The sequence below is a fragment of the Schistocerca gregaria genome, unplaced genomic scaffold, assembly GCF_023897955.1.
Source record: "Schistocerca gregaria isolate iqSchGreg1 unplaced genomic scaffold, iqSchGreg1.2 ptg000396l, whole genome shotgun sequence".
NCBI classification, from domain to species: domain Eukaryota; kingdom Metazoa; phylum Arthropoda; class Insecta; order Orthoptera; family Acrididae; genus Schistocerca; species Schistocerca gregaria.
The window spans coordinates 160,273-181,365 of NW_026061835.1; positions in this window are offsets into that span (position 1 = coordinate 160,273).

Genomic DNA, 21,093 nt, shown 5'->3' on the forward strand with positions numbered 1-21,093 from the left:
TAATTATTTATTGATGTCTCAGAATGAGTTCTAGCAACTAATCCTTTGTTTTAGGTATGTTCTGCCACAAATTTCTGTTCAATCCATTTCAATTCATTAACTCATTAGTGATGCAATCTGTCCATCTGAACTCCAGCATTCTTTTGCAGACCACATCTCAAAAACCTCAGTCTAACTTGTCTGAACTGCTTATTGTCTACAATTATTTTCCATGTAAATGCCTTCAGGAAATACTTCTTAGCAAATAAATTTATGTTTGAATTTAACAAGTATATCTTCTTCAGCAATGCTTTTTTTGCCATTGCCAAATCTTTTTTTTTTAACCTGTCTGCTTCCAATATCATTTATTTTACTCCCCAGATACATATGTGCAGACTGAGAAGGGAAAAGTCAGGGTTGTCAACTGTCCCCTGCATTAGTCAACCATTGTTTCCCTTTTATGCCCTTCAGCTGACATTCAGTTTTTATGTGAGCCTCATTCAGAAAAAATCGATAACTTTCTTCAAGTGGACAAATGCTATAAACATCTGTTTGCATTTCCTTCATCTATCTTCTAAACTTAGCCATAAGGTCAGTATTGACTGAAGTTCCTACCTTTCTTCAGAACCTGAACTGATCTTTCACACTTTTCTATCCTTCAGCAAATAAGTTTGTAGTACTTTGAGAATTTCAGCGTTAATTCTAGAACCACTAGGCCTTCTACTGTCTTGAACACACAATATTTTAGATGTGAGTTGGGAGAAAGGAACCCTATCTACTGTGTGTCACCTGTCTGCATGTGAAGGTCAGAAGTTTATTGTGAGAAGACTGTAGATACAGTGGTTGAACAACACCATCAAGTACTCGTCAATTGTGCCACCTAAGTTGTAATGAAAGAGCACAGCAGAACCAAGGAACTTTTGTGTTATTCTGCGCTGTTTTATAACTGTGACTATTGTTAGTGACAAAAAAACATTTGAGCTGATAAAAGATTGAGTAACTTTTAAATTTAACTTGCAAGAGGCAAGACAGGTGGATGATTTCTGTGTAATAGAGTCATGGTTAGCAAGCCAACTCTGTTGTAAATGTAATTGCATTTCTAACATTTGGACATTCAAGGAGACCCACTTAACAGTATTTATTCATGTGGAGAGTGAGACTTTTAAAAGTTTGAAGTTTAAATATACGTTGTTAAGTGAAGCAAAAGAAACTGTGTATGTCTACTTATTTCTATTAGCAGAAAGAGTCTTGAGAAATTCCTCTTCCCAGCAATATATCACACAGAAGAAGAGAAAGGGAGTTTGTAGTAGCAGGCTAACCAGCTAGGATAGACAGCTGACCATCTCAAATAACTTTGCACACATACTTCACCACTTCAAGTCATCCGAAATGTTAGAAGTTGAGCCAATCTTCCGCAACCATAACTTATTAAATTGGAAATTCAGTAATATTCATATATGTCAGCAGCTGCTTTCTTTGGACTTATTAGTTGTTCTTGAATTCTGAAGGTATTCCATGTGTCTTGTACATCTTACATACTAGAATATCAGTAATCCTGCTAGAATTTCTTCTATTCCAGGAGCCTTGTTTCTACTAAAATCTTTCAGTATTGTGTTCAATTCGACTCCCATCATCTTAACTCCTATCTCTTCCTCTCCCCATTCTAGAATATAGCCTTCAAGTTCATTTCTCTTCTATAGCCTCACCAAATATCACACTTTACTTTCTGTTTTCCCATATTTCCTTAGTATCAGCTTGCCATCTGTGCTCCTGACATTCATACAGCTCTCCTCTCCTCTCCAAAAGATTCTCAATTTCCCTACATGCAGAACCCATCTTCCCCCTAGTTCCTAAAGACTTGAATTTGTCCTCTAGCCATTCCAAGTCATTTAGCACTTTCTATTAATGTCATCTTTTAGATTTTTTATTCCCCTCTGTTTGCTTCTTTTACAAGTTTTTAAACTTCCTCCTTTCATCAGTTGAACTGAACATCTCCAGTTATATACAATGATTTCTAAAATGCCTTGTCTGCTTACCTTTTTCATCCTCTGCTGACTTTACTATTTCATCTCTGAAAGCTACCCATTTGTCTCCATCTGTATTATAGTTTCAGTCAACCATAGCCTATTGCTTCTTTTGAAGCTCTCAGGTATCTCTGCTCACCTCTAATTGCCCATGGCCCATCTCCTTAATTTCCTACCTTTTTGCAAGTTACTCAGTTTTAGTCTACAGTCCATAAACAATGAATTGTGGCCACAGTCCACATCTGTCCCTGGATAAATGTTACAGTTCATATGAATGCCACTATTCTGATTCAATTTTCTGAAATTGCATTCTCCTGATGGTGAAATCCACAGACTTTAAAGAGTTGTTCACAAATAGCTTTTGTTCATGAACAAAAAAAGTTGGTTGTTGCTGAAAGTTAAAAATCTCAAGTGGGTGAATCATCTCAGATTTAAAAAAAAAAAAAAAAAAAAATCTGTTGCATAGCAGAAAAGCCAAATTATTACTCCCAGAAGTCTTGAAACAGACATAAATTTTCAAAATAAAAAATTCTCTTCCCTTTAGGTGTATAAACATAACTTTTCCAAAAAAAGAAAGAAAGAAAGAAAAAAATCACAAAAATTTAGATTGCACTTAGTAATGCTAAATCTGTGATGATATAGAATCACTGGCAATGACTATTAGAAATTTGCAAAAGTAAGGTCTGTACTGTTAGATATCATGGGGGCAAACTAGACAATTTCCTGGATGAAATAACAATTACTACTCTCCCCTGCAGGAAGCTTTATCGATGCGAGCGTTGTAGTATTACCATTCCGAGCAGCAAGTCGTCACGTAATAAAGGATGGTTATAATTTATATTTCAGTACTTCAGAGCACCCTCATGAAAACGACTGTAGGGTAATCGAACTTTGTGGAAACACTTGCAAGGACATGCAGAGGAGAAATAACTACACCACTGAAAGAAACACGTTTTAATTTCAATGCAAGACTGTAACATCTGTTCCTTACATACCATGTATATCTTTCAGGTTACAGATCTTGCTCAGTGTGATGACCATTCGCATTCACATCAGCCTGAGCTCACAGCAGAGATATCAAATCACAATTGTTTGCAACACTTTTCAGCTAGTGGACAGTGGAAAATTCGGCTGTTGTGACACAGCCCATGGAATCCTTGAAAATCACAATATGGTGCAGAAAGAGGACCTTTCCATATTCCTTTAATGCATCAATACTCTTAATGAGGTGTGTCAATGTAACAGCTTTGTGAGTGAAGCATTACTCACTTTGCTCAGACCCCGCATCAACCATCTGTGACGGTAATGTAGAACAATGCATTTATTTCAACCCTAACCTCCATACTGGCATCACTGCCTAATGCAAGTCATGACACAAACACTTCTAAAAATTCAAATCCTGCACTGCACAGTCTGAACATTAATCCTACAAAATTGGGGGCTTGTATGTTAAATAATTTTCCCAGCTAAACTGGTTGAAGTAGCCAAATTGAATTATAACCATCCGATACATACCATATTTACTCAAATCTAAGCCACACTTTTTTTCTGGTTTTTGTAAGCCAAAAAACCGCCTGTGGCTTAGAATTGAGTGCAAAGCAAGCGGAAGTTCTGAAAAATGTTGATAGGTGCCACCACAACTAACTACTGCCATCGAATACATGTAGCAGTACACAGGCATGCTTTGTAGGCACAAAGATAAATACTGGTGCCAAAACCACTGCGTCAGTTAAAAAAAAAAGTGTGAGACGAGCTTTTTTTCTCTGCCCCGAGTTTCGACCACTGCATTTTCATAAATTATCTAACAAAGTAAATACAAATTCCATATTGCTCATCTCCAAATGTAGCAGAATTTCAATGTACTACAAAAATCCGACTGGCAAGACTGTTTGGATGTTTGTCAATATGGCCAACTCTACGTTCTGAATTTTTTCCTACCTGTGAGAAGAGGTGGTTGCTAATAGAACCTTATGAAATATGAATCACAAGCATTATTCTCTTCACCATAAGAATAATATGAATATAAACATTATGCCATGTATTCTTTCGTGGTTGCTGCTATCTCATTTAAATCCTGTCTGCCTAATAAACTACAAAGCTAAAGTGAGACAACAGCAAATGCAGAAGAATATACATATCATGTCATGTTTATAATTGTATTATTTTATGCCTAGTAGTGATACAGTCAGAATTGAAGCACGGCAGCTGACTAGATTTTTAAATCTAAGATGACTCTAATTTCTGTGCAAAATTTGATGTGCTAAAGAAGCAGCCACAAAGATTTTCAAATGGAGAAAAATTTTTGCCTAACTCTCGTTCAGAACATTTCCTATCATACACAGTCTATTCATTGGTTTTTGTTGATCATTATCAAAGAAAGCAGCTGTGTAAGTAACAACAAATAGTGGTCTCTTGCCACTGTTTTGCTAATGAGACGATTCTTCTCTTCTTTTCTCTCTCTCTCTCTCTCTCTCTCTCTCTCTCTCTCTCTCTCTCTCTCTCTCTCTCTCTCTCTCTCTCTCTCTGCGCAGGCACGCATGTAACATTAACTTTGTTAGGTTGACAGTATTTCCTTCTAATGAAGACATTTTTATCAATATTGAAACTGTGGTAAAGGGGTTTTCACAAACCTTCCAACTGGTAACTCCTTGGTTGTTTACTATTTCTACAACAAATAGTCACAACTTCTAGTGCTGTATTACTTCAGCTCAAATTTTTAGCAGCCTACCCTAGGGAAAGACCTGCAGGTACATATGACAACTGCAGAGTTATTTACCAGAGGAAGTAAAGTATTAGTTGAGTTGGTTTACCTGTTAATCAAGGAGAAGTGAGTGAGACAATGAATTCTAGAATGCTTTTAAGTGGTACATGGAAAACAATTTTAGTACTGTACAAGTAATAGTTTAGAAGAGAAATGTTTCTGGAGAATAAGTTTAAAACGCAAATTTATGGTATTGATGACAGAGTCTCGCACATTGTCATGCTGACTGGATGGCCCTTTCTTTATTTTCTGCTATTGCACTGTACTGGCCTTTCTAGTTTGATCTGTACTGCTGCCCAAGGTCTATGTAACTGTAACATTTCCCAACCTGTAGAGGTACTGGGTGTGATAAGTAGGTACTAATTTAAGAATCACCAATACCTTTCACATGTGCTACACAGTTTGATCCGGATGGAGCAGCCCCACAGGGATGTCATAGGGGTCATATATTGCTAATCCAAAGAAAAATTTAGCAAAAATATTTATATTGTTAGATATATTATCTTTCAGTTTTCTGAGTTATATTTTTCAGCCTTTAAACATTTTAGGAGGCAGCCATACTTGTTAATGCTGCACCTGGTGTTCTTCAAAGTAGCAAATGAGAAATACTAAAACAGGTGACAACAGTCTGAGGAAGTTCTCTATTTTGAATAGATAATACTTCTTTCTAGCGTGATGCTACGTCACAAAAATGGTTTTATTTCTGTGATTTCATCCTTGTAGATTATGAGGGTGAAATTATGCAGTGAATATCACACTGATCTAGAGCCAGTGCTGGAAAATGTTGGGAATGAGGTCCAGTTACTATCCTCATCATTCGTAGGAAAGCTAAAGTTGTGGTGCAGTGGATCTGAAAAAAGGGTGACTGTACAATGACTTACAGCAGTCATAACAGCTCTTTATTTGTAGGCAGCTAACAGGGCCTTGTAAGCATTAAATAATTAATGTATCTCTGAGCAAAATGTTGTAGTAACTTTATCACGTGTGAACTGCATGTAACAGAGAAGACTGCAGTGGACCAGAAGGGCTTTTGCAGAGAAGCATGTATAGAAACATGTCTGAAACAAAGTGAAACATCTGATTACCACATTGTCACTATTAAAATCCACAAAGCAACATTTGGCAGGAGAAATTTTGGCACAGAAAATTAAGTAAAAGAAAGATGGATAATCATAGAAGTGGAAAGAGGAAACCACAAGTGGCTTTTCTTTTTTAGTTTTACTTTCAGTTTTTCCAAGTCATAAAAAGAAGATGCAATTGAGAGTTATGAGAAGATGTATCCTTCTGGGAACTACAGTGATTTGTGTGCATTTCAGTTCATTTAAGTTTTTTTGACTCAGTCACATGTTAAAATTGTTGATCATTCAAAGTGGCATTGAAGTACCACAAAAACAGATCCACGTACAGCATCCTGTATGATAAATTACATTTCGTTAATAAAGAGAAATGAAACATTAGCATAAAAACAAAGCGGCATATTTAGTTGCATAAACAGACCAAATATGCAGGAATATAGTAATGATAAAACTCAGTGGTAAATCATTTATTACATGTTAGTGTGGTTAAACAGACTTTTCACGGAATAACACACTTACACACAGTGGTACTGGCTATGTTAACAGATGGCATCTTACACACAATATTTCTCTTTCCCACCAACAAAACTAAAAAATCATTGTTTGTGGCTATAAAAAGCAGCTACACTGTCATCTTAAGTCTCCATGAATCACTTGCAGCAGGTGTTACCAGTATACAGTTTAAGGAAAGAGAATGGATGTTGCTGTAAAATGTTACCAAGGAACTTAAGCAAACCCACATTTGCAGCTGAAGGTGAAGTATTTGTAGGTTGAATGCTATGTCACTTGTTGTTCATCTGGTTAACAAAGGTAAAAGAATGAATCTATTTGGAGAAATTTAAGGATTCACAGTTGTAAGGATACATTTCATATTACATTCAAAATAACCTGATGGAGTTATCAAAGAAAATTTTGATCAGAAACTTCCATACTTTATGTATACAATCACAGACCATACAGAGTCCTGAAAACAAGTAATACCAATAATAAATTGAAGACTGTAAGTTTCTGTTGTCATACTTCATCTGAGCCCATTCACCATACATTGTAGCTTTGCATCATGTCAGTTGGTTGTTCTGGTTTTATTCATTCTACATGTGACTCCTATGTGTCATGTATTTTACCTAAATTCTATAAATTTAATATTAAAATTAAAAATAGTTAATGTATACATCCAGCTGACTACTTTGTTACTTCCAGAATCTCTAAGCAAAATGTAACTTTGACTGAATAACGCTTGGATTGGGTCCAAATTGAGTTGAACTTGTTGGATGAAAGAATGGTTGTAGTCAGATAACTAAGCTCGTTAACAGACAGTTTTAGTGATGTGAGCATTGTGGTGGAAATGACAAACAGCATCTCATAAAGCAATACATGGAAATTAAGTTCTGCATCACTAAAGCTTCAACAGTTCCTAGCCAGACTACAAAAACCATGATAAGTCTCAACAGCAGAGTTACAGCACGTAGGAGAGCTGAAGGAAGAAAGTTTGAAACTATTGTACCACACAGTGAAAAATTATAATCTCACCTTACCTTTGTTAGCTACACGTGTTGCTGTGACACCTAGTAGCAAGTGTAGATGCATACTACCAATGCTCCATGACACATCCTGTGCAGTTAAGTGAACAGTTATAGAAAAATTGGTACTAGTGAAGACACAGGATGTGTTACAAGCACTGGAACAGAAGAATATCTATGTGATCATGTGTGTGGAAGAAATATGATGCTAACACAGATACAGTTTTATGGTTGGCCTGTTAAGGATGGTGCAGAAAACTGCACAGGCATGTGAAGTACAACTGTTCCTCGGTCAGACAGAAGCAGCCAGATGTGAGCCACACACTTACTTCAGAAAGTGGTCATACACTGAGTTTACCAGTATTTCCTCTGGAGGTACTAATAGTAAACTGTTACAAGCAAGGGAATCAATGGGTATGACAAGGATGGAAATAAGAAACAGCAGAATGCCAACATTATGACCCATAACACAGAGGGCACGACATTCTGTCCCGCAGCTACCATCGTGGGTACCACTTACATATATCAGACACAACCTACATTGTATTAGCCAGAAACACAACTAGATGCATTGCCAACACAGAATCTAACTTTTCTAAGAAATACCCTAAAACCAATGTCTTTCTTTCATTACGTGAAGTCAAAGCATCACACAAACAACTTATCATGGCAGAAAAAATGCATCAACATGTGCAACAACAACATTGCAAGAGCAAACAGCATATCATATTGAATAATTTAACAACTTCTAGTTCTGTATTAGTTCTGCATGCATTTTGTGCAGCCTGTGTCTACTGTAAGCAAACACTTTTACCCTCCCTGAAATGCTGATACATCAACACCTACACACTTAACTAATTCTTATATCTACTGAGAAATCAGGTAGACTTAGAATAACTGATTACCTGTTAAATGAACTACTATTGTACATTCTAGACAGCCTTTAACTAGGCCATGATAACTTTTTGTACTTTTGCAAAGGTAATGGTTTAGATGATAATTTTTTCTATAACTATAAGTGGTTCATGGTGTGGCTTCCTGTTGTCATGTCCTAGTTCATGAACCATGGGCAATGTATGAGTGGCCAAGAAGTGGTCCTGACAGTCATGATACCAGTTACTTTGGAATAAGGCTGGCCATCTTGGACATATTCTGAGTCGTGGTCACCTTTGTGCTTAGATGGCAGACTACAAAATCCACCGCTTAGTCCCTCAACCATTAGGGGTAAAACTCAATGAGACCCGGGGCAAGAAAGGCCAGCAACCTGCTTCCCTGGTACTTTCAATACGTTGCTGGCAACAATCAGAGCAAAATGCCTCGGACCTTTGGAGGTGACAGAGTCCCACCTCTAACTGACAAACCAGGGACTCCTAAGATACGACTTGGCAAAAAAAATGGTAATGAGATGGGTAGCTGTTAATATCAGTGGGGGCTACTGTGAGAAGAAGGCAGAGCTGGCAGAGGCTGCAAGTAAGATGGGGTTGGACATTTTAGCTGTTAGTGACATTCAGGTAAGGGGTGAGAAAGAAGAGGAAGTGGGAGAATACAAGGTCTAACTGTCAGGAGTCAAAGCAGGAATAGCACAATGGGGTGTAGGGCTTTACATCAGGAAAGAAATTGAACTCATAATAGTTGCAATAAGGTATGTAAACAAATGACTGATGTGGATTGATTTGACAGTGTCTAGCAAGAAAATTAGGATTGTGTCAAAATATTTGCATTGTGAAGGGACAGATCGAGATAAGATGGATAGTTTTTATGACACACCTGGTGATGTAGTTGTTAGAGTAAAGGACAAGGATGGTGCTCTGCTCATGGGTGATATTTATGCCAGGATTAAAAATCAAACAGTAGACTATGAAAAGGTTATGGGTAAATTTGGAGAGGATATAAAGGCCAACAGGAACGGGAAACAACTCTTGGATTTCTGTGCCAGTATGGTCTTAGTAATCACAAACTCCTTTTGCAAACATAAGAATATTCACCTTTATACTTGGGAATGTAGGGGAACCAGATCTGTCATTTACTATATAAAAACAACAGATCAGGAATTCAGGAAGGCTGTGAGGGACACACTTGTATTCAGGGGATTCTTTGAGGACACTGATCACTATTTAATCTGCAGTGAAATTGGTATTGTGAGGTCCATATGTAGGAGGACAAGAGTGGAGAAACTGCAGGATAAGGAAATCAGGCCCAAGGACATAACAATGATCTCAGAAATGTACCAGTTAGTTGGATGTAGTTGATTACAGTCATTTGAAAAGAAATGGACAAGGTACAGGGACACAGTACTAGAAGTGGCTAAAGAATGTCTTGGAACAGTGGTGTGTAAATGTATGATGAAGCAAGCAGTCAAGGCAGCCTGTAAAAGGTAAAAGAAGGCGTATCAAAAATGGCTACATACTAGAACTCCGGTAGACAGAGAAAGTTATGTTGAAGAAAGAAACAAATCCAAACAGATAATTGCAGCATTCAAGAAGAAATCTTGGGAAGACTTTGGAATCAAGTTGGAGACTTTGGGTCAAACTGCTGGAAAACCATTCGGGAGTGTAATTAGCAGTCTTCGAAAGGGAGGTAAGAAGGAAATGACAAGTATTTTTGGCAGGTCAGGAAAACTGCTGGTGAATCCTGTTGATGCCTTGGGCAGATCCAGGGAATATTTTGAAGAGTTACTCAATGCTGATGAAAATACGATCAGTAATGTTTCACATTTCAGTGTACAATAGGATGGGAATGATGATAGAAATAGGATGACATTTGATGAAGTGGAGAAGATGTTTAATAGACTGCAGTACAATACAGCGACAGGGGTGGATGAAATTATATCAGAACTCATCAAATACAGTGAAATGTCAGGTCTTAAATGGCTACACAGGATAATTGAAATGGCGTGGAGACAGGACAGGTTCCATCATCCTGGGCAAAAGCAGTAATCACACCAATCTTTAAATATGGAAACAGAAAATACTGTAACAACAACAGAGGTATCTCTTTAATCAGTGATGTGGGAAAAATCTTCTCAGGTAATGTTGAAAGCAAAGTGTGAGTACTAGTTGAGGGCAAATTGGATGAAAATCAATGTGGGTTTAGGCCTCTTAGAGGTTGTTAGGACCAGACCTTTTGCTTACGGCAAATAATGGACAAGTGTTACGAGTGCAACAGGGAATTGTATCTATACTTTATAGATATAGAAAAGGCATATTACCGGGTTCCTAGGAGGAAGTTATTGTCTGATCTATGGAATAGGAGGCAAACTTCTGCAGGCAATTAAAGGTCTTTACATAGATAGTCAGGCAGCAGTTAGAGTTGACGATAAATTGAGTTCATGGGTCAGAGTAGTTTCAGGGGTAAGACAACTCTGCAACCTATCTCCACTGTTGTTCATATTATTTATGGATCATATGTTGAGAACAATAGACTGGCTGGGTGAGATAAAGATATGTGAACACAAAATAAGCAGTCTCGCATATGCGGATGACTTAGTTGTGATGGCAGATTCGATTGAAAGTTTGCAAAGTTATATTTCAGAGCTAGATCAAAAATGTAAGGACTATGGTATGGAGATTAGCATCTCCAAAAAGTACTTAGGATGCATGTTCTAACAGGATGACAACATAGTGAAAGAAGTGGAAGCGAGGTGTAGCAAAGCTAATGCAGTGAACGCTCAGCTACAATCTACTCTCTTCTGCAAGAAAGAAGTCAGTACCAAGACTAAGTTATCTGTGCACCGTATAATCTTTTGACCAACTTTGTTGTATGGGAGCAAAAGCTGGGTGGATTCAGGTTACCTTATTGATAAGGTTGAGGTTACAGATACGAAAGTAGCCAGGTTGATTACAGGTACTAGTAGATGGGAACAATGGCAGGAGGGTGTCCATAATGAGGAAATCAAAAAACTGGGAATGAACTCTATAGATGTAGCAGTCAGGATGAACAGGCTTAGATGGTGCGGTCATGTTACACACATTGGAGAAGCAAGGTTATCCAAGAGACTCATGGGTTCAGCAGTAGAGTTTAGGAGGAGTCAGGGTAGACCAGGGGGAAAGTACCTGGAATCGGTTAAGAATGATTTTGAAGTAATAGGCTTAACATTAGAAGATTCACCAATGTTAGCACTGGAAAGGGGATCATGGAGGAATTGTATAAGGGGGACTGTCCTCCGGACTGAATGCTGAAAGGCATAATCAGTCCAAAACGATGACAAAGAATTATTATTATTATTATTACAAAATATGTATAAAACTTTAAATTTTGGTATTGGTGAAAGACTAACAAATTGTCATTTTCAGTGAATGGTCTTTCCTTCCATTTTATGTGGCTGCAGAATGCTGCAATTTCTATTTGAACCCGTACTGTAGCCTTAGGTAACTAACATCTCCCAATCTGCTAATTATTGGCTGAATGTCGTAGGTAGTAATTTAACGTGTTGCATAGATTGGTCTGAATGGAGCAGATCCAAATAGGGATTATGGGAGTCATGTACCACAAACCAAAGAGAAGATTTAGTAAAGGAGTTCATATTTTAGAACATTATCTTTCTATTTTCTCTGTCTCTGAACACCTGAGGAGGCAACTACACTTGTTAATAATGCACATTGTGTTTCAGTAAATACCCAATAAGATATACAGAACAGATTACATTAGCCTGAGAAAGCACTCTATTTTGAGCAGAACAACAGACTTCCTTCAATTACGAGCTAGCTACAGTATGTGAACAACTTCTGTCTATGATCTTGTCCTTACTGATTACAAGAGTGAAGAAGAAGTGAAGTTGTTTATGTCACACAATTTATAGCTAGTGCTAGAAAATGTGTGAAATAAGATTGGATTATGTCTCAAATTGTTCATAAGACAGGTGCAGATGAGGTGCAGTGGAGCTCCACAAATGATGATCATTGATGGAGTTGCACTACTTATAAAAGCTTTTTTTTTCTCTTTTTCTTCCAGAAACCACGTTGAGTCTTGTAAAAGGAATTGCAGATTACATATATGAGGTAAAAGGTTGTAGCAACTTTATCACAGCTTGATTGCATGTAACCTAGGAAACAGCAGTAGAGCAAAAAAGAATTTACTGTTAAGTGTATAAAAATATGTTTCATACAAAGTGAAGAGCACTATATTGTTTTGTTTAGTTTTAGGGCACAAAAACAACTAGGGCCCTATGTACTTTTTTTAGAACTGTAGAACATGAAGACAAAGAAAGGAGTCAAAAACAACTACACTTTAATTCCAATCGATGGAAGGGAAGACAGCTAAGGAACAGGGACATGGAGTAAGGTCTATAAAATACACCTTAGAGAAATGGAGAACTTTAATTAAAAATTAAATGGCTCTTGCCATACTGCTACGATGAATAAAAAGTAAAACACAGTCGACAGCCCGCACATCATTCACTGAAATGGCCGGTAACTCAGACAGCAAACATGAATGAAAATGTAAGTGGTTAAAAGGGGCATTTGGCATGGAAATTGTGGACCATCAGTGGTTGTGACCTATGAGTACAAAGTGGTGGGGCAGCACCACTAAAAAGGCTTCCCGATATGCAGCCTAGCTAAAGTGATCTCCTCACAGTGAGAGGGCCGAGAGGTAGTCAGCTGAGGAGCTGCGAGAGGCTTAATAAACCTGAAACTTGTTCCCATGAAGAGAGGACCAGTGGTGATGCCAAAGTGACACCACCTGCTGACAGATGGCAACACAGAGGTCATCAGAGGTAATGGAGGAACTAGTGGGCCGTGGCAAAGACTGTGGCCTCAGCACAACATCGGTGGTCTCGTTTCCTGTCAGACCGACATGACTGGGAACCTACATAAACGTCACAGGGGCTCTGTGAAGAGTGAACAGGTGAAGAGTGAACAGGTGACAGATTTTCTGGAACTGTTGCACTAAGGGATGGATGGTGTGCAGCACACAGGCTTTAAAGGTCGTTGAGAGAGTATGGGCAGATGATGCTGTTGAAAAGCCTGTGACTCAGAATGTACTACATGGTCTGATACAGGGTGAAAAGCTCTTCTGTAAATACTGAGCAGTGTTCCACAAGCTGACACAGAGAAAAGTCAGTGCCAATGACAAAGGGACACCCGACACCGGAGTCAGCCAGAGCCGTCAGTGTATACAATAGTACTATTGTGAAGTTCTGTGAAGTCATGAAACTGAATGTGTAAGAGTAAGACTGCAGTAGTGTCCTTAAAAAGTGACTGAAGGCTGAGGTGAATGTGGACTGCCTTACGAAGCCGAGATGGCGAAGGGTTTACACCCACAGGGAAAGTTTCAGGTAGAGTGAAGTTCAACTCCCAGAGCATAGGACAAAAGCAGTCTCCAGGAGGTAAGAGAAGATGGACACACCCAATACTGGTGATCAAATGAGTCATTGAAGGAAAAGGCATAACATGGGTGGCCACATGTACAGACAAACAGAATGCTCATCAGCTAAGGAGAAAGTCGTGGTGGTAGGACAGCAGTAGTTAGTCAGTTTCTCCATACAGACACAACTGGGGTAGTATAAAAGGTGCTGGTGGTCAAGTGGATGCCACAATGGTGGACAGTATTGAGATGGTGTAAGAGGGACATATTCGGAGATTCATAAATGAAACACTCACTGTCTAGTCTTCTATCTGCTCCCCAGGCAGTACTACTGACGACATGTGGGACATTGAGGGACCACATATAGCAGGCTGCCAGGTGAGACAAGAGGGAGGACCGAGAAAGTTTCCTATTGAGCCTGAGCCTCCGGAATTTAGTAGTTTTAATGAACAGAAGAGCAACAGGCCCAAGATGTAAAGACAGTGGGAAAAACCAATTGCACCACCAGAAAGTCATACAAATGATTATGTTGGTGGACAAACGAAAGCCATTGTCAATGGTCCCCTAGTAAAGATGATCACAACATCACATCACTGTAGATTCCACTCACTCAATGAGATGGATCAGTGGGGAACTATAACAGATTGCAAAATCGTCAACAAGAATGAAGCCAGAGATGCCTGGCAGCAGACTGGCCATTAAAGGGTTAACAGCAATAGCAAAGAGAACAACACTGAGGATGTAACTCTGAGGCAAGAATAAAGGTGTCTGAGAAGCCACACTTACCTTGTAACCTCTATCTTTTAATCATTCCTGAAGGAAACAGTGCACGTGGCCACGAAAGCCACACATGTAGGGAGTACAGAAGGTACGAGCAGGTATCTTTCGCTTTCTCCAAAGCAAAAAACGCAGCCAGGGTATAGGATTTCCACAGAAAACCATTTGTGACATTGATAGACAAAGTGACAAGATGGTCAACTACAGAATGGTGCACTCTAAATCCACATGTTGCAACGATTGGTAAATTGTGTGACTCGAGCCACCATACCATGTAGGTATGAATCATATGTTACATCACCTCATACACACAGCTTTTGAGGGAAATGTGGCAATAAGGCGAAGGAAGGCGTTTGTCCTTACTTTGAGTACAGATGAGTGGCTTCACACCAGTGTCAGGGAAATGTGCAAGCTCCCCAGATGTGGTTTCATGTATGAAGCAGAAAGTGCTTGCCCATCTGAGAAAGCTGTTGCAACATCTGAATGTGAACACTGTTTGGCCTGGAAGGATCACAAAGTGAGAGCATGATGTAGGTACCTCATAGCAAAAGTGGCATTGTAGCACTCATGATTCTGAAAAGAGGAGGGTATCATCCAAGCTGCCTCCACTTGATTTTAATGTGGGAAGGCAGGATGATAATGTGAGGAGCTTGAAATCTCTGCAAAATGGTGCCCAAGGTATTGGAGATAGCAATTGGGTCCATGTCAGGCTCTAAATTGGGGAATGGGTATTGGTCCCAGAAAGCCATCAGATGTTTCCCCACGCAATGGAAGAGGGAGCAGAACTGTAAAAGACCATGTGAATGAAATCTAGCTGGCTTTTTTTGCTATCCCAAAGAACATAGCAACACTGCCCATGCAAATTATAATGAACCCATTTTGACATCACAGGATAATAGTTAAACATGCGGAGAGCACATCTCCATGTGTGAATTGCATCCTGGAATGCCTTAGTCCACCATGGGTAGGCAACATGGCATGGTAAAGAGGAAGTGAGAGGAATGGAACATTCTGCAGCAGTAAAGTTAATGTTTGTTAGATATTCTGCCTGCTCACCGCAACTGGGAAAATGTTCATCAAAAGTCGCCATGGAGGAGAAAGCCTCCAGTTGGGTTTAGAAAGCTGTTGTTTGGGTGAGATTGTAGGTGAGGTAGGAGTCAGAAGTCAGAGAGCACCTGGGAAATTGTCATTCGAGTATGCATCAGAGAGAATAGACCACTGAAGACAATGGGCAAGCTAGGCAGTGCAGAGGGATAGGTTGAAATGGGAATAGGTGTGCATGGAGTTTGAAAGGAACATGGGTGTTTCTGTGTTAAAGTACCAGAGATTAAGTGAACTGAAAAGGTCAGCTAAGAGAGCAACTTTCTGACAGGTCCTGGGAGAACTTCAAAGTTTATGATGTGTATTAGAGTCACCGAGCAGCAGAAATGTGTGATAGAGCTTCCCAATAAGGTGGAGGAAGTCTTGCCCTGGTGCCATCGAGTGGTGGAGGGATGTAGGTATGTAGATGGAACAAAGGAAAAAGGTCAAATGAGAAAGGATAGTGTTAACTACAACAACATTAAGGTGGGTAGTCCCATGTGAGCAGCAAGGTGCAGCTGGGAGGGTCATTGATTCATCATCCTCATTCAGTTGACATTTAGAAGTTTTTGATTTTGAAGAAGATGATTGCTCATCCCCATGAATGCCATTGTCTCTCATGGTGTACACTTCACTAGGGGGCACATCCATCTTAGGTGATTTTTCGCACTTCACGTCACACCTCCTGAACACCTGACAGAGGGACCAATTGGGAATTTGGGAAGGTAGCAGCTAAGACAAACACCCGTCCCTGGGTCTGGCCTGTACTAGGGTGTACGTGCAAACCCTACCTGTCAACACAGGGCTGGGAGCTGCATGTTACCCAGTGGCCTGCTATGCATCAGACTTGTGGGCTGAACTTCAGGAGTGCACACAAAGGAAGAAGAGAAAAGAGGAACCTCAACCACTGAAATGGTGGAAGACAGGAGAAGTTGAATGAAGAAAGGAAAAAAGGAACAAAAAACAGTGGAGGGAGTGCTCCAAAATTGTCCACTGAAAATGCAGAACACATTTCCAGCAACATCCCAGACATGTCCCCCAATGGAGGGGAAAATAAATATCAAGAGGAGAGACGTGCAGCATGGAAGAGGAACTATGCTGCAAAGACTACAGGACCCACGTTGGCCAAGCACGAACCATGCAAAGATCAGCGAGCCACTTGGTGACAGTTTTGTTGAAATTGGTGAAGCGAGTCTTGGGAAAAACAAATTTGGCAGAGGAAATAATGTAAAAGGAAAATGGGTATTTACAGTACAAATGGAACCAAGACTTTTTTTTAACATTTTTCTGAGGTGTATTAAGCAAGTGCTACTAAGAGTTATGAAAGAACACATCCTTCCAGCAACTACTGTGTTTTCTGGCCATTTCAGTTCATTTAAATTTTGTGATTTACAGTCGTACATTTAAATTGTTAGTGATGTGTGTACAAGCATCACAGAAGATAGAATAAAAATCCAGAGAGGTTTATACATTTCATTAAATCTATTGTAACTGTGTTCAAGCTCAGACGTAATCCCTTGTTTTGAGAACTCTGGTGTTATGTTTATTTTTAAATTGTCTGGCATTCCTTAGTCACAACTGTATCATTTTTTCTTGAAGATGCGATCCACCACCACAACTAAATGAAAGGCTGTTTATTTTTATGCAATATGCACTTTCTTCCTTTTGTTTACTATGTATTGTCAGTTGCCTGTATAATAAACTACATTTCATTACTAAACAGAAAATAAAATCTATCTTATTTACTTGCATAGTCAGACCATATCTGCAGGAGTATATTATTTGTAAAAGTGTGTGTTAAACCAATTACGTGTTCATGCAGTGAAACTGAATTTTTCCAGAACACAGGTACACACAATGACACACGCGAGACAGATACTATATCAAAACATAATATTTATTTCTGTAATCATTTCAACTTAAGCATTGTTGTTATTAGCCATACAGATCATCTGCTCCACCACCTCAGCTTATCACAATCAACCGCAGCAGGATATACTGACATAACTAGAGGTAGCAGCACAGATGACAGTCTGAAGCCTTACCCAAAACCTTAAGCAAAAACCACATTTGCCTTACATGTAGCTCAAGATAAATATCAAGTGCCATAGCACACAACCTACAAAAAATTCACCTGGCCAACAAGAGTAAAAGAATGTACCTATTTTGAGAAACTGAAATCTATTCTCATAAATTTGCAACTTCAAATAAATTTCTAAATGACCAAGCAGAGGTACTAAACAAAGTTTTCCAAGAAACTTCTGCAATTTACTTAAACAAATACAGAACAAATATAGTCCTGAAGAAACATAATACAAGTAGTAAATAAAAAATTACATACCTCTGATGCCATATTCAATGTGAGCCGATACAACACAATTGTAGCTTTGCATTATGTCACTTAGCTTTGCCTTTGTCCATTATAAAATTCATATACTTACTTTCCCCACAATTTATACATTTAATATTAAAATATAAAATTTAATGCATACACAGAACTGACTTCAGCAATATCTACAGAACCTGTACACAATATGTAACCGACTGTGGTTTCAATTTTCCAATGATAACAAACATACCAGTTGGCAACAGAGTGAAGAAAATGTGTTGTTACTCCCATTTTCCACAATTAAAAGTGATTCATAACATACAGAATAGTAGTTGTTTTTAATATGGTGCTAACTGAAGGCTAATGTGTGTTCCATCAAATTAAAATGGTCCAAAGTCAAACACGGATTGGTATAAATAAAAATTCATATAAAGCGTCTGGTGGTTCTAGTTCTTAAAGTAATTTCATCAGTTTATGAGCACATTACCTTCCACGAGTTCAATGCTAGACCCATAATTTTAGAGACAGAAGAACCTGCTGGAATAGATGTCTGCCAGAAGACTAAATTCAGTAAACCAATATTTTTAGGCAACCCAGTGCAGACAAATTTTCTCGTGTAACACAGGCACATCAATACACCAACACACAAATATGCACTGAGCTTACCACTTACTAAAGTGGTACACTCACACACATAATGTGAAAATTTTGACAAAGTTAAAGAAGGAACTGCACATACACAGACTAGTGAACTTTTTAACACACAATCTACAGCCTACTATGATAATCAAACTAACTACATAACAGATATCGTCTCAGCAGAATGGGGAATAACACAGGGTAACTGGTGTGGATAGAGCCACACCTCAACACAACTCACAATGGTGCACTTGGGTTAATAATAAATCCCTTACAAACAAAAAAAACAAACAAGTAAAAATTATTCCTAAATCGCAGAATACAAAAAAGCTGTCAAATCCAATATATGATATGTTCATAATTATATTGAGAAATAAATAGTTACCTGAAACTTATACCCCACAAGTAGGAGTCCCATAAGGTTCAATAATTTCAACTTCCTTCATGAATGGCGGACATGACTGAACAGGCACAGTTTAATGAAGAGCTAGATGTCTCTATTTCAAATTCTAAAGGTGGCAGGGGTAAAGTACAGAGAGCGAAAGGCTATTTACAATTTTTATAGAAACCAGATGACAGTTGAGGGGCACAAAAGGGAAGCAGTGATTGGGAAGGGATTGAGACAGATGTTATTCAATCTGCATGTTAAGCAAGCAGTAAAGGAAACAAAAGAAAAATTCAGAGTAGTATTAAATTCCATGGAGAAGACAAAAAAATTTGGAGGTTCAATGATAACATTGTGATTCTGTCAAAAACAGCAAAGGACTTGGGAGAGTAGTTGAAAGGAATGGGCAGTGTCTTGAAAGGAGGGTACAAGGTGTACATCAACAAAAGTAAAATGAGAATAATGGAATGTAGTCGAATGAAGTCGTGTGACGCTGAGAGAATTAGATTAGGAAACGAGACACTTAAAGTAGTAAAGGAGTTTTGCTGTTTGGGGAGAAAAATAACTGATGATGGTCGAGGTAGAGAGGATATAAAATGTAGACTGGCAATGGCAAGGAAAGCATTTCTAAAGAAGAGAAATTTGTTAACATCGAGTATAGATTTAAGTGTAGCCATGGACAATAAATAATTTAGACAAGGAATAGAATGGAAGCTTTTGAAATGTAGTGCTACAGAAGAATGCTGATGATTAGATGGTTAGATCACGTAACTAATGAGGAGGTATTGAATAGAATTGGGGAGAAGAAGAGTTTGTGGCACAACTTGAGAAGAAGGGATCATTTGGTAGGACATGTTCTGAGGCATCAGGGGATCATAAATTTAGCATTGGAGGGCAGTGTGGAGGGTAAAAATTGTAGAGGGAGATCAAAAAATGCATACATTAAGCAGATTCACAAGGATGAGGGTTGCAGTAAGTTCTGGGAGATGATGAAGCTAGGACATGATAGAGTGGTGTGGAGAGCTGCATCAAACCAGTCTCAGGACTAAAGACCACAACAACTGATGTCTATGGCCTCCTTATGTCTTGCTGCTACCACCGAAATTGTATCTACCAAGACAAATAGATACATTAAAATACTGGAAGTGTAGATGGCAAAAGGTGAATAAGGGTAGAATTGGCTGACACACAGTGAGGGGAGACAAAGCCAAGTTGTCATAACTTGCAGTTTTCAGTCATTGCTGCTGCTGCTGCTTAGCAGACAACTCCAACAACTACATGATCACAGTATACACTACGGAACAGGCCACAGACAGGAAAGTTACACACAGTTTGTGAGTACACATCAGTGTCCCACATCTCAGCATTTCTTCACACTAACTACTACTTTCTTCACTCCGTTTTAGTTTTCAACATTTTTTATTATCTAACCTGTCTATTTTCCACTGTCCCCATCCTTGTCCCATCTCTGTTATTGTTATATATTATGCACTCAGTTTTTTGCTCTTATTAACTCATGTGCAATGTTTTAGCACTAACCTCTTTCTTGCCGATTACTCTGTGTTCCACCTTAAAGTTATCAGGTTTTTGAATCTAGTCCAGCACAGTCCCAAACCATCAGTCTTCCCTTCTCATCCTGACTGGTAAGTCTTCCCTAACCCAAGGTTCTAGGTGACTTTTCCAAACTCAATCCCTTTTTCTAAACTTCTCCAGTTCCTTTCCCTTTATCCTTCTTCCTTCTCTTTCAACACTTCTTTGAGGAGTGGCTCCAAAGAGAGAGAGAGAGAGAGAGAGAGAGAGAGAGAGAGAGAGAGAGAGAGTTTGAGTGTGTGTGTGTGTGTGTGTGTGTGTGTGTGTGTGTGTGTGTGTGTGTGTGTGTGTGTGTGACCCCTCCTGCCCCACTTGACCCTCCTGCCCGCTGAGTAGATTTTTTATCTATCTAACGGCAACATAAACTGTCAGACTAGCCAAACTGTGTTGCAGGCTGCCATACATGCTGTGGTGGGAGACATACTTATGATAGTGACAATAGACACGGGTGTCGCAGCAAGTGTTATTTCCCCGAGGCCTGTTTGAAGAATAGTGTCATCTGATTAACGTGCCTAATTTATGGTAGGATTTTAGTAGCTATAGCATAGCACACAATCTCAGAAAATTAAATGGCAGACCTGTGTTCTGCTACTGATAGGGAATGTAGTAATGATAGGCATGTTGCTCATA